General features: G+C 38.4%; 1 long non-coding RNA gene across 1 annotated transcript; it reads left to right on the top strand.

The window, feature by feature from the left end:
• The first annotated feature begins 11,405 nt into the window (after positions 1–11,405).
• LOC141361594 (uncharacterized) lies at positions 11,406–15,110 on the top strand. The gene is made up of 4 exons (XR_012367736.1): positions 11,406–12,518; positions 12,775–14,491; positions 14,686–14,879; positions 15,004–15,110. It is a non-coding gene; the product is annotated as an uncharacterized lncRNA (long non-coding RNA).
• Positions 15,111–15,411: the final 301 nt, after the last annotated feature.

Here is a 15,411-nt window from a genome sequence, read left to right as displayed (position 1 = left end):
CTCACAGTTGTTATTTCCATTTTTTTGTCCGTTAGGTTCTTCATGCCATTTAAGTTGAGTATTTTATCCGGATCATATATCATAGTACAATGAAATTCTGACCTTGGTAATTGTGCATTAGGAATTTGTGCTTCAATAAATTTCCCCCATTTATTATTGGTTGTACATCACTTTTGTGGATTGTGATCTGATACAAGAGTAGGTATTTTTGTCTTGTTTGTAGACACACTAGAGCAGTCATTGGAATTAATTGTATTTGTCCCGAGAATCCTATGGTCTTAGCAAATTTTCCAGAAAAGGGGAGATGTGAAGCATAATTTGAATTAACACATGTATACATTGCTCCTGTATCTACCAACATAGGTGCAGCTTTTCCCTCAATTTAGATTTTTAACATAGGGTCTTGATCAGCTTTTGTCGTTAAAATAGATAGCTGATTCTCCCCTTCAGGATTCTCTGGGCTTCCCTAATACCCTTGGTTTGGACCTCTGTATGGGTTTACTGGGATTGACCTGGATTTTGAAAGGGCTGCTGCCACCCTCCCCTTTGTCCCCAAGGTAACTGGTACCATGCTTTAACTGGGCATCCACTCTTTTTGTATTCAGGCTGCCCACATCCCCAACATCTGTCTTTGTTTCTCTCTCCTTGTCCCCTTCCAAATTGTCTTCTTTCCCATCTTTCTGCCCTGGTGGTGTTGCATAGACATTTACAATTGGTACATGAGTCTGGTGTGCTTTAGGAGGGAGTACTGCAGGGGGTCCTGCCTGGAAAGCTTGAGGTGTAGTTACAGGAGCCATCACTTTCATTTGTTCTGACTCATCTCATTCTTTCATTGTAGCTTGTATTTTTTTGTTTCTCTTTGTCAGTTCTTTAAGCTGTAATTGAGCTAATTTTCTTTGTAACTCTTTTTCTTGATTGGTTAGTTTCAGTTCATTCTTTATGTGCTGTTCCACAGCATGTGCCACATAGTCACCGAATTCATTGTGTGGTTTAGAGTTCAAGCCCACTACATCCTCAAGTTTGCTTTTGACAGCTGGTGGCATAGCATCAACTACAGCATTTCTGACATGGTGATGAGTAAAGGATCTCCATCTAGGGTTCCCCTCAGTCTCTTGTTTCCATCTTTTTAATTGTCTCTTAACATGTGCAGTTGGATTTTCTGTATTTCCAAGTTGTTTGCCTCTCGATGCTTTATTATCCACTTTCTTTGGATATTCAGTTCGTTAAGCTTGCCACACGGTTGGCGATATGGATCAAAAACGGTCCCACCCATGTAATTTGAGTCCACATCTCTCTCTAGTTCTCAGATATTTGGAGGATTTCTTCCATCTTTGTTTTTCCAAGATTTCTCGCAGTGAGTGCTTTAATGTCTTCCACAGCTATTATCTTGTTGTTGTTGTTGTTGTTGTTGTTGTTGTTGTTCTCCTTCTTGTCCTTCTCCCACAAATGTGTTTGTTTTCTAACTCAACTTGCCCTTCCATTTACATTTCACCTGTGACTTCCACAGTACCTTTTATTAATGGAAATTACCATCTATGTCTGATAAAATGGGTTAGTACCTCTTTCTTTTGTTTCAGGTTCTTTTATTTTCTGTGCCTGTTTAATATCTTCAATAAATGTTCCCCTTCCTAATTAAACAAAACCAATATCATTTTTTCCAAATCTCTTTTTTCTCTTTTTTATTTACTCTTTCTTTCTTTTGTTTTATAATTCTTTATCAAGTATGTCCATTTCCTCACACAATGTCACATCAGATGTCCACCCTTTGGCCATTTTGTCCCCCTTATTGTGCATTTCCCCATTTCTTTTATATTTTAAGTATCAAGTCTTTGCACAATGGATATTTCAATCCTAATATATCTACCGGGGAGCATTCCATGATCTTTTGATTGTACTTATCAATTTTCCTATAAATTACTCTCTTATCACATAAAGTTATAGATGGAATTTTCTTTTTTACATTTTGTTTTATATTTCCATAATCTGGACATGTACTTTATTTAAAACACAGAAAGTAAAACATGAATTGACAAAATTACTTGTCCTTTATGGTATCATTTACATTATGTACAGTGTATCCGGTTCCGACCTTCTTTCAAAGCCCTCTTAGAATTAAGTATTTTTTTATAATCTGTTCCAGTCTATTTTATCCATTTAAGACCCTCTTAAAAATAAACACATATTATATTTACTTTATACTTCTTAAATCTTACAAACGCTGCTAATATCAAACTTCTTTTAACCCAACTGTAAAAAAAATACTCTTTTAATGTATTAACATGTAACATTTTAAAAGCTAAATTTAAACAGAAGATTCCTATGACATCAATTGCAATTGCATGTATTGCATAAAAAATAAAGTAAATAAATAACAACTAAAACATTTGAATTAAATATGTTTCTAAATACCTCATTGTTTAAAATCATGTTGCTTGTTTTGAACAAATGGTCAAAACTATTTTTTTAAATAATAGAGCATACTGTTATTTGAAATTTTAAACGAATATCTGATTATTTATTTTTTTAGATGAAGATTAATGATAGTTTTCTAAAACATTTTGTTATTTTCGCCCAAACGCTGTGTGGACATAAATAATAATGAGCTCAGCAAGTTTGTTGGAATTTTGTTGTGAATTCGTCGTTTTTGAACTATTCTACATATCGTCCCCTTGGAATTATAAAGTAACAGGGACCCTAAATGTATTCTAAATGTACAATATCAAAATCCTCTCAAATTTGTAAATGGTGTTTTTGGAATGGGTCAAAGGCAGATAGAACCTTCTAATTCTAAAAAAAACAAACACTTTACGCTTAGTTCTACTGCCAAACATTATTTGAACATTAAATATAAAATTAAAAATAAATATAAAATTAATGTTGTAACAGTGTCTCAGAAAGGATTACATTTTACTTTCTAACACATTTTATAACATGTATTTAATTTTTCAGCACTTCCATGTATTTAGGACATTTCAAATTAAGCAAGGTAGGTCTAAATATTTTGTCCAGTGCAGATGTAAATTTTTTGTACCAATTTGGTGGGTAATTAAACACATTATTGCAGAAATTGTTACTTTAATCTTTCTTTTGTTTAGACTGAAAGCAGCTACTGTAATACATCTGAGCAGGACTTTGTTCCATCTCAAGTGGGCCAGGTAAAATTGATTTCTCTCTAGACCTCAGTATGGCTAAAATAACATGCTAACATTTGTTGTTGTAATTAAGACCCCATCAATTAAATTGTTAACTATTTGACCTTTAAGGCTTAATATTGTGAAAAATTGTCAGATAGAACCTTATAATTCCAAGGGGACGATATATCGGTGCCTGCATTTGCGGGTCTCTGCGTTACGGATCTATCAGTCAGTGCGAGTCGTGTCAATCTTAATAACTTTTTAACATAAAACGTACAAATAATGATCAGTTTAGATGTTTAATTATTGGAGTTTTGGGATCGCTAGACAAGGGATTAATGAAGGCTACTTATTTTTTATGAAAACCTCCCATTTATTTAGACCGGTCACATATGGAACTGTGCTGACAGACATATTTAACGCTTAAAGGTGATGTGCAGAATTGTCTGCGCGCTCAAGTTTGTTATTTTAAGCTACAATACAGTGATGCATAGCACATAGGCACAAGCTGTATGGGGCTTTGAAAATGAGAAGTTTGTTTCCATGCGTATTAGTAACGAGAATCAAGTTATTTGTCATTTTAATTAACATTTTTGTATTTTTGTTTTTAATAGAATAGAAGTTATTTTCTATTTAAGTTTCATTTTCATGGAATTTTACAAACCTCCGGTTTAAGACCCACCCACTTCCGTTTAAATCCGAATACAATTACAGATACAAATAATTTTGAGATTGTTACAGATACAGATACAAACACTGACTCCGCTGCACACCCCTAGTGAATTGACGTTCGTAAAAGAGTCTACATAAAAGTCTACATAATCGAAACAAATGGGTACCCAATGGGTGCCTTAAGCAGACTTTAACAGTGATGACCCCTTTAGTTAAAAAACAGCATTTACGCTGTGTCTCGTTTACGAATGAAGTAGGGAAGGGAAGTTTATATGGACAGACCCTCGCTCCCTTGATTTTGACAGAGGGAGCGAGGGTCTGTCCATATAAACTTCTCTCGCACTTCAAAATGGTGACAGGGATTCCCCAGAGGGGAAGTGTTTAGGGAAGTTCGCAAGTGAGTTTCATGACGCTTTAAAAATAACGTGATCATCAACATTAAACGGCATATAAATCAAAACTGCCTAATGTTATTGAACGAATTTAAGTAAATATGATCAAAAACACTGGTGGTGGCTGGCGACTTAAAGAAAAAATGCTGGGAAAGAGTTAATATATTTATTATACAACATACTACTTAGATAATTTAAGATTAAAGTTATTGTCTTCTGTGTAAAAATTACTTTTTTGTTATAAGCTTCTCTTCCATAAACTTGGTACTCCACTGAAATTGGAGTGGAACGCAGCCCTTGTCTTAACACTTAGGAGGCTTTATAAATCACACTTAAGTCTAGAAATAAGAGTAAACTTACATCATCCTTAGAATTTTGACGCACTTCAGACTAAAATTTTACTCTGAACGCGTTATACATGCGGTCCCTGATCTTTTATGCTTTTATTGAGAACACTAAAAAAACTCAGTGCTTGTGAAAAAAGTAAGTGAACCCTTGAGTTAATGACCTCAAAAAAGCTAATTGGAGTAAGGTTTAAGCACACATAAAGTCTTGTAAAGATAATACGTTTGGAGGTGGGGACTACAGCTACTTTGACTAATAAAAACCCCTCCGCAAAAGAACAACACGCTTATGTGAGTCATGCCTCGCCAAAAAGAGCTTTCAGAGGAGCTACGATCAAGAATTGTTGCTTCACATAAAGCTAGAAAGGGTGACAAAGTTCTTCAAAGACTTTAGAATTTCACCAGTCTACAGTTAGGCAAACAGTATACAAATGCTTTGTGTAATGGGTCCTTCAGTGTTACATAACATATAACTCTCCAGCTGTACATCTCCTCACATCCCAGCGAAACACACCAGTTTTCTATCTACGCTAACTAACAGACTGCTTCAGCGATATTAGTGACTGGATGGCACATAACTTTCTTATGCTAAACTCCAATAAGACAGAGATACTTGTTATCGGACCGAATCGCTTCAAACATAATATGACAGATTACAAGTTGCCCACAGATGGGTGCACTGTGGTGCCAACCTCCACGGTTAAGAATTTAGGTGTGATGTTCGACAGCAATTTATCCTTCGATAGCCATATCTCCAATGTCTGCCGCACAGCATTGTTCTATCTTAGAAATATCTAAAAAATACGCCATATACCGTCTGCATCAGATGCAGAGAAGCTTATACACGCTTTTATGACCTCTAGAATAGACTATTGTAACTCGTTACTCGGAGGATGCCATGCAAATCAGGTAAACAAGCTTCAGCTAGTTCAAAACGCTTCTGCAAGAGTGCTTACTCGATCTAAGAAGTATGACCACATAAGCCCAATTCTGGCATCTTTACACTGGCTACCAGTTAAATATCGTATACAATTTAAAATACCGGTATTACTAATCACCTACAAAGCCTTAAATGGCCTAGCACCCTCATATCTTAGAGAATTATTATCAGAATACAATCCATCACGTGCATTGCGGTCGCAAAATTCTGGTCTCTTAATTATCCCTAAAATATCAAAAGTGTCTAAAGGTGGCAGATCCTTTTCCTACTTAGCCCCTAAGCTATGGAATGATTTACCAACCGATGTCCGAAATTCAGAGACAGTAGATAACTTTAAATCTAGACTTAAAACTTTTCTCTTTAACAAGGCATTCACATAATTTGTTTTAGTAATGGTACTTATCTCACAATAGCTAGCTTGTACAACCTAATAAATAAATTAATTAAAACCTTTTTTCGTCAACACTCCAAAGCATGGTACATGTCATTAATACTCTTTAGTAATATGTTGAAACTTTGAATTAGTTGTCGGTTGAGTCTTAATTCCCACATATGGTCGGGTTGTGATTTTGGCTTTTTCCCATGATCTTGAGAATAGTATGTCATACAGAACCGTTTGCCACTGTACGTTAGTATTAACGACGGCAGTGGGGCCTCTGGCCTTAGTCAAACGAGTTTCTGTTTCTGTTTTAAAGATCATATGGGGGGCCCCATACATAGACTCACCTTGGGCCCACACATTTTCTAAAATCATCAACTATATGTAATACACTTAACCAGCAATAGTTAGCCTGTCCGGAACCGAGCTGACTCAAACCACATCACTGTGTGACACTTGCTTTACATGTGAACGGCCCCTATGCTAATAAGATTTTGTTTCTCTCTCCCTGTCTCGTCCTCCATCCCGAGGACAATGAGACAAACAGATCCAGTTCCGGTAAATGTGAAAGTCGGCACACCTCTGATCTACATATATATATATATATCTCCCAAGGGTTTTTCCCTCCTAGGACTTTTTTACTTCCCCGGCTAAAAAGTCCCCGGCTAAAGTTTCCCCTCTTTTTGAAATCATCTCTTTTTACTATCCTGTTTCTATCTATTTAATATAACTTATTTGTTTATCTCAGGAATAGTGTACCTTGACGTTATTGTATAGTATTACCAAGTAAAAACGACACCCAGCCTTAGCATATAGCCTACTAGCATCACCAAATGGTGCCAGCTAACATTAGCATTTGCTTACTGTCTGTTTACTGTGAATCTGCTTTCCCTGCCGATCTAATGACCCAAGCTCACCAGAGCGGGAAGATATGGAGGAGCTGCTGGCCGGGTATTGTAGATCCAGCGTGGCTAACTTCACCCTGACCCCAGACCTCCAACAAGCGAACGATTCATGCAAGGACATCGTCTTCCACGTAATGCAGCTTCAAGAACCGTGTTCGTGTGAACGAAGACTCTACCACCCAGCATGAAAGTGGTAAGACTCCGCTTGTTATTGCAACCTTCATTTCATGCCACATGTATAGTTTAGCTTCTTCCGTTAGCAAAGAGGGTGTGTGCTTAACACAATCAGCTGTGTGCTTAACATAATTTATCAAACTATCTTCTTTTGTGTTTATCAGAAAAAAAAAACTCATACAGGTTTAGAACAACATGAGGATAAGAAAATTGACAGAATAATTATTTTTGGTAAACTCTCCCTTCAAATTTCCAAATATAACAAAGGCCTGGTCCTGGATTAATCTTAACCCTCTCTAGCACACTGCCCCAAAATGTATGCGATATGTTGATATTTATACAAACATTACATTAGTAATCAGGGGTGCAAACTTGTCACCTTTCGGCGAAATTCGCCGTTTTTTGATACAAAATAGCTCATTCTTGTGATTCGTCTAGATCCGATAAGTTTTTGAAAATGAGGGGTGAGGGGGGTCTGCGACATGGTAGCAGTAAATGAAATTATGAAAATCATGTCCAGCTATTGTGGTAACGATGTCAAATTACTAGCCAGTTTGGCGGGTTATGTTTTACAATTTATAGCCACCTCATTTGCTGCCGAAGTTTAAGCAGTCTGCAGATTGAGTGCACATACTTAACTCGTAGTATTTTCTCATTTGAGGTTACGCGCCCACGTCACGTTGCTGTGCGCGTGGTCATAAAGCTTAACATTTGTTCACGCACCGCAGTTTTAAGTTAAGTGATTTTAAGCCGTTGACAACAGTGCTATATGCGCTATATACCCGTTTCTGTTTAAGAGGAGCGTGCAAGCCGCATATCCGCTTATATAAGAGCGCTTGTGTCTTGTCACCTTTTTCACCTCTGATGAGTTTGCACCCCTGGTAATACTGATTTGTAATTGTAATAAAAACAAGAACACAAAAAAATCCCTTTGACCTTACTTTTAAGTAAACAATGTCACTTAATTAAAACGCCCACGTTTCACATACTGTAATAAAATTTACAAAATTGTGTACACACTAAAAATAGCTGGATTATGTTTTGACAAATAATGTGTAAATATTGGACAGAACATGTGCTGGGTTAAAAATTGACCCATGCTGGGTTATTTTAACCCAACTACTGGGTTATAATACCCCATGGTTGTATAACAACAACCCAACATTGGGTCATTTTTAACCCAGCACAGGGTAATTTTTTAACCCAGCATGTGTTCTGTCCAATATTACCCATTATAGGTCAAACATAACCCAGCCATTTTTAGAGTGAAGGCACTGTAATTTTACTATGAAATCAATGAAAGAACTGCCAAATATTAAATAGGCCAAACGTGGTGGTTTGTATGCCAGACTTCCTTTTGTGCATCTTTGAGACCAACCTTATCACCAAGACTTGAAAACTAACATTATCTGGTTCTGTAGGAGTTTCTTTATTAGGTTCCATACAAAGGATATTTTGATAATTGATGTCAACAACACAGTTGAAGGTACCCATTGACTTCCATAGAAGAAAAAAATACTATGGAAGTCAAAAAGGACAATCAACATTTATCAAAATATATTCTTTTGTATTCAACAGAAGAAAGAAACTCATAAACGCTTAGAACAACATGAAGGTGAGAAATGACAGAATTTTTGGTTGTACTCTCTCTTTAAATGTCAAATTTAAGTTCGATCTAGTTTTTTGGACGTACGGGTGAGTTTACAGAGAGGTACACAGGGCGCTTGGTTTTGGGCGTATGGGTGAGTTTACAGAGAGGTACACGGGGCACTTGGCTTTGGGCGTAAAGGTGAGTATACAAAGAGGTACACGGGGCACTTGGCTTTGGGCGTACAGATGAGTATACAGAGAGGTACACGGGGCACTTGGCTTTGGGCGTACAGATGAGTATACAGAGAGGTACACGGGGCACTTGGCTTTGGGCGTACAGGTGAGTATACAAAGAGGTGCACGGGGCACTTGGCTTTGGGCATACAGATGAGTATACAGAGAGGTACACGGGGCACTTGGCTTTGGGCGTACAGGTGAGTATACAAAGAGGTACACGGGGCACTTGGCTTTGGGCGTAAAGATGAGTATACAGAGAGGTACACGGGGCACTTGGCTTTGGGCGTACAGATGAGTATACAGAGAGGTACACGGGGCACTTGGCTTTGGGCGTACAGGTGAGTATACAGGCTTGAAATGAATGGAACTCACAGACCCGTAGGTAGGGAGACGTCAAGCTTTAGCTCTTTGGGGGCATAGGTGACTGTAGAGGATGTATGCACACATGGCGAACTTCTAGCCTTGCTCGCTAGGATAGACTTCCAGTGCAACACTTGTAAGACGCCACCCACTGGCCCAACGACGGTATCCAATGGCGTGGGAGAAGGATTCTCGTGTTCTTGTTTTCCTTTAGCGATTATAGAAGAATAACTCCATTTATTAGATTTCAAATGTATTTCTTTGACCTCTGTGTTTAAAATATAATCTGACTCCAATTTAATATAGTAAGAATTTAGTGCATTATTCCAATTATCTGTTGATCATAATTTAGATCTTGATTATTTATAAATTCCCATAGTCTTAATGATTCGTTCCTTAGGGACCAGGTATCGCACAGAGTATACGACGGCCGTTGCGTATATCACACGGACTCAACATTTTCAGTCTGATCTTAGTCAGAGGTTGCCGGGAAAACTAATATTTCTATGTCTGGCCACTCCATGCTTGCTCCGATCATAAAAATAGTTACTTTAGTTTAGATCTCATGCAACTTGCTAAGGCAGGTGATAGACATAAATCTGAGAGTTTTAAAGAAGGTGCCCCATGCTCCATTCGACCATCAAAACCCCAGTGTGATCATATCCTGACAGAATAATCTTGCGGTAATACCAGACTCCTAATCTACTAGTCATAATAATTTCTGAAAGAATTAAAATAAATCAATACAATTTCTGAAGAATTAAAATGAATCAATTATAACAATTTATTATACCAGGCAGGTTCCAGCTTAAAGAATATCATATAATACAGAATATGATTCAATTCCAATTAAAATGATCAACAGTTGCAAAAGTTACAAAGTCATACCTGGCAATAGACACTCTGGCTACAGAGTACTTCTATCATGAATATAATACACCCAAAATGGTGTAGGAAGATTCTTGTTAAAGGTTTCTTCCATGATGTTTGAATACAGAGTGTGGAAGCTCCTGGTTACAGGATGCCTCCATAAGGTTTGAATACACACAGAGTGTGGGAGCTTCTGTACAGAATGGCTCCCAGAACATTTTGCCAGGCCACCTTTTATACATAGCTTGAGACAAAGACATAAAACCCCAGTTTGACCTGTACCAAGTGATACTAAAGCACACCTGGTCAAAATCCAGTTTGACCTGTACCAAGTGATACTAAAGTACACCTGGTCAAAATCCAGTTTGACCTGTGCCAAGTGATACTAAAGAGCACCTGGTCAAACTAGCCAGAAGTATCTGGCAAAAACCCCACCTCTACAAGAAATGCATCTTATATCCTAAGTTCTAAAACCATGATCCATCTTATCTTAGACTTATAGAAATGAGACCTTTTTACTCATCGCACCATGACCTTTAAAATGAAACCAAACATGAATATAAAATTGCAATCTCAGAACAACATATATACATAATATCATATATATTTCAGCAGATACCCAGTGATGTGAACCTGAAGGCTAACAGTGCAAAAGTTTTTGTGATGAAGAGATTAGGAGCACAGAGTTTCATGTCTGTAACCAATTCAACCTGAGGGTTAAATTTGGGTTAACACCACCACCTGAGATTTAATTGTTTTACAGTGTCTCTTCATTAATAACTTAAAGTTTATTATATACCAGCTGTACTACACACTTGAACGTGGACTTCCAATATGTCGTGGAACAGTCCCACGTCGACACAGAGCCCTTGGCTCGAACCTGCAGACTGGTAACAGACACACACACAGAGGCTCTTCACAATAGACTACTTCTGTGAATAGGTAGGGAGTGATACGACACCTCTTAACTCCAAACAAACGTACGGATGGAGGGACAGGCCAAGGCTGCTGCACGTTGGGCCTAACACGGCCGCAGATGAAATCCTGAATGGTGGGTAAGATGGAATAAGACACCACACCAGATAATGCACTGTACGAGTGGGCCGGTCGCTTCCCTTTCCTCTCTTCCAACAGCGGGAAAAGAGATCTAGACAGGGGCGGGCATCTGTAAACACTCAACAGGCGTATAATCATACACCAAGACAGCACATGTACTTTGCTACCACACAGCAGCCAATTAAAGCTCTCCCTCCTTCAAATACTCCACACACTATTCACAGCAATACTCTTACTTCTTATAGCTGGCACGCCACCACCAGGTGAGAGCAGGAATTACGAGTCACAGTCGGGTTGTATAATAAATGAGTCGGTCGTCCACCGACGCCAGCTCACTTCCCTCAGTCTAGGCCCTCCTCTTCGGCCTAGTGAATGATCGCTGACAACATTGGCACAGCACAACACTACAATTCTTCAAGTGTACACACGTCAAAAGACTCACCCACAGCACGCCACACACACTCACGGTGAATTAGGGTCTGATCACCACATTGGCAGAGATTTGGTCCTAAACAGCAGAATGGGTGGATGCGGAGGATGACCAATAGAGACGTCACATCTTCGTTGCTAGCTTTGGCTCGCCCACCACTCCTTTCCTTGGGTGGGGCCATATACACACTGAGCAAGCACTTAGGGGATACACAGGGACACACAGTTTAGCAAGCGATGTTACTGGCAAAACAACAACTCCACATACTCAGTTTGTTGACTCTCAACGTTTCTCTCTCTCTTCCAGAGAAACAGCTTATACAAGATTGCTAATAGCACACTTCTTCGGTCCTTCCAATGTATTACACAACGATTCTTCAATATCCACAAACTCTTTGAAGCAAACAGCACAGATCAACACAATCACTTCGACAGGGATTTCCTAAGTACTTAACTTCGTTTTCATTTGGCTCAATCTTCCACTTTATCTTCGCCCAGTCTGCAAACTCCTCAATAATACGCCTCTCAAACACACCAAACAAATGTTTGCTGGAATAAACTTCCTCTTCCTGCTTTCCTGATGCTCTTTTTATACTCCTCTTCTCTTCTGAACTTCCCAATCGCCATGCTTGATAAGCACACCTGATGCTGATATCGCCTGATTATGGTTGCCCAGAGTTACCGGAACTGGCTGGGTGTTTCGGTGAAAACGGTCCGGGCTGAACTACTTCCGCTATTTTTAGTTCCGCAATATTTTTAGTTCCGCTGCCTTTAGTCACTCCGTGACATTAACTTTAGTGATTGTTAGTGTGAACAGCCCTTTAAACTCTGAAGGATTGCTGCCCTTCAGGATGAGTTTTACACAATAATTTTATACACTAGCTCACTGATTCAATTAGCTTTTTGTATACTAATGAAGCTACAACAAGGTAATTACAATGATTTTTGTGTGTGATTGTTTTATTGTCTTCTCAATTACAGAAAGTTCATTCTTTTCTACAACAGTGACCGAAGTTCAAACTGTCAAAAACAAAAGGTACGTACACTTAACAGTTCGCTTCATACAGCCTGTGGTGGGGAACATGCAGCACTATATTCTAGATGTCTCCATCTATTATGCCCTGTTCAGTTCAAAGTGCCTTAATATTTACTCTAAGGGGTAAATCAATCTGAATTACTAAACATCCTAAGTTACTAATTAAATATACAAAATGTGAAATTTGGAATTGAGAACCACCATATTTTGCAGAGTAGGTTAGTTCAACTTTTATATTTTCTTTATCTTTTACAAGCATGGCATGCAAAAAATTTCTTGCTGGACAATGCGAAAAAAAGACAAAGCTAAGGTGGACAAGCAACTGCAGTCACTGCAAGAATCATCATCATGGGAGGACGAGTTTGGTGGCATGCAGTGACACTAACACGGTTGAAGAAGAAGAATTTATGCATTGTCTGTCTTAAATTGATGAGCCAGAATGTGTCAAAACAGCAAGTCTGACTCAGAGTCTGAAATGTACAGTTCTTAACAAGAGGACTTGGCAACTTGGGCAAAAGATCATACAATTACACAGGTGGCATTAAATTCATTACTTGGCATACTCCATCAACAACATCTGAATCTCCCAAAAGATGCCAGGGACGCTGTTATAGAAATACAGCAGAAATACAAAACAAAGCAGGTGGCCAGTACTATCACTTTGGATTTCTGCCATCCCTTTCAAGTATACTCTAGAACAGCATGGGCATTTTGAGGACTACAAGCAATTTAGAGTTGCAGGTAAACATTGATGGTCTGCCTCTTTACAAGAGTTTGACAAAACAATTCTGGCCAATTCTTTGCACTGTGCAAAACTCTGTGCAAGTGGAACCTGTGACGGTAGGTTTATTTTGTGAAGCCAGTAAATCTAACTCACTTGAGGAATTAGAGATTTCATCTGTGAAATAAAATGATTAAGCAATGGTTTTGAGGGAATTTGAAGGTTAATTAAGCTAACTTTACAACTTACTTCAATTGTCTGTGACGCACCTGCACATGCTTTTCTGAAGAGCGTGAAAGGTCACACAGGCTACCATGGGTGTGAAAAGTGCATTCAGGATGGCATTTACCTTGAAAACAGAATGACATTCCCAAGATATGACATGCCTCTTAGAAAAAAACGACAATTTCAGAAATAAAATAGATTCAGATTGGCACCTCACCTCTAGAAAAAACCTCACTGGATATGGTCTATGGATTCCCCCTTGGTTATATGCACCTTGTGTGTCTTGGAGTCATGCGGCGTCTTCTCGGCTGGGTCCTTTAACTTGTAGGCTATCAGGCTTCCAAGTCAACATATTGACAGAGAGGTCACTAAGCGCCCAAGCAAGTGTGACCATGGGATTTGCTCCTAAACCAATGGCACTGAAGGAAATTGATCAATGGAAGGTGACTGAGTTTAGGCAGTTTTTCTTAATTCAGATGTGTGCAAAACTTTTTGCTGTTTTTTGTGGACTATGCCTTTCTGTTACACGGTTTGTACAACTATATGGCCCGAAATTTATGTCCTACAAGGTTCACAATCTTGTACATCTTGTGGAAGATGCAAAACACCATGGCGTCCTCAACAACTTCAGTGCTTTCAAGTATGAGGATTACCTCAATAAACTGAAGAGACTCCTGTGGAAGCCTTCATGCCCACTCAGTCAGATTGTCAGGAGCTTTCCTGAAATGCAAATAATAAAGAGAAACCAAAAACAAGCCACAAATGCTCAGAAAACAACATGCAGCCGGCCCTGTAAACATGATTATACACAATCAAACTGGACCAAGCTAACCGCTTTGTTTACATTGACGGAAAAGTGGCAAAGGTTCATAAAATCATTTCACTGGGGGAAGAAATTTATGTCGCATTGAGTACCTTTAACAGCCACAATTGTTTTTGAATATCCCCTGCCATCCTCAGCACTTGACTTCATCTTGTTGACATGATTGCCACAACAACAGAATTCTGCAAATTTGAGGACGTTGAGGTAAAAGCTTTTTTGGTTTCATATAACTCTTCTACATACACAGTAGTTATTCATTTGTTTTTATTAGTTATTCATTCATTTTTACCCATTTTTTTTATATTTGTTTGAAATAAATGTTTAAATGTTAATTATTTATATAAACAACTACAATCAGAACATTGTTAAACATTAACCCCCCCCCCCCATTGTTGCAGATAGAGGATGTACCTGATATTTGAGTTTGTAGAAGAGGGAACAACCGGTCCTATAGCACAACCATGGATTTCTGATGGTCATGCATGGTGGCCTCCATACAAAGATTTGGACCGGCTGCTGAGGAGTGTAAGGTCGATGGAGACACCACAGCCAGAAAAGACCAAACATTTGGCAAGAATACTGTACGAGTCAGGTAAGCAGTATTTGTCATTGTAAATGGTACGTGAACATTAATAAAAAAATTATGGCCAGTTTATTAAAGTGTGACCCCTTATGGCTTAACCCTTTAATGAATAAATATGCTTCATTTGTTTCAGCATCTTCTAAAAGCATTGCAAGAAAGTGGACTAAGGCATGCTAAACCTATGACATCAACTCTGAGCCAGAAACACCCAGCGGAAAAATAATTCTCAAGTAAGTTAATGCCAAAAGCTATATTCATAAAAGTTATATAGTGTATTTTACAGAACATTCTTTAAATTACGTAGGATGATGTCATGTAGAAAACTGTAAAAATCTTGGCTGGGTTTTCACAGGCAGAGTCACACATAGTGAACATACATTCTTTGTAAAAATTAAACAGACATACTTTACTATAGCACTATTTTTGAGTAAAAAATACTAAGCACCAGCTCCACTGGCTCCTAAACACATAATGGGTAACAATGACTAGTTAAATGAATGTTGTTGTCACAGGTCGGGGCGGACCACAGAATGTAACAAGC

This window comes from Misgurnus anguillicaudatus, chromosome 24 (genome assembly GCF_027580225.2).
Source record: "Misgurnus anguillicaudatus chromosome 24, ASM2758022v2, whole genome shotgun sequence".
NCBI classification, from domain to species: domain Eukaryota; kingdom Metazoa; phylum Chordata; class Actinopteri; order Cypriniformes; family Cobitidae; genus Misgurnus; species Misgurnus anguillicaudatus.
Note: the sequence above shows the minus strand (reverse complement) of the source record. Positions and strands in the feature narration are given on the sequence as shown.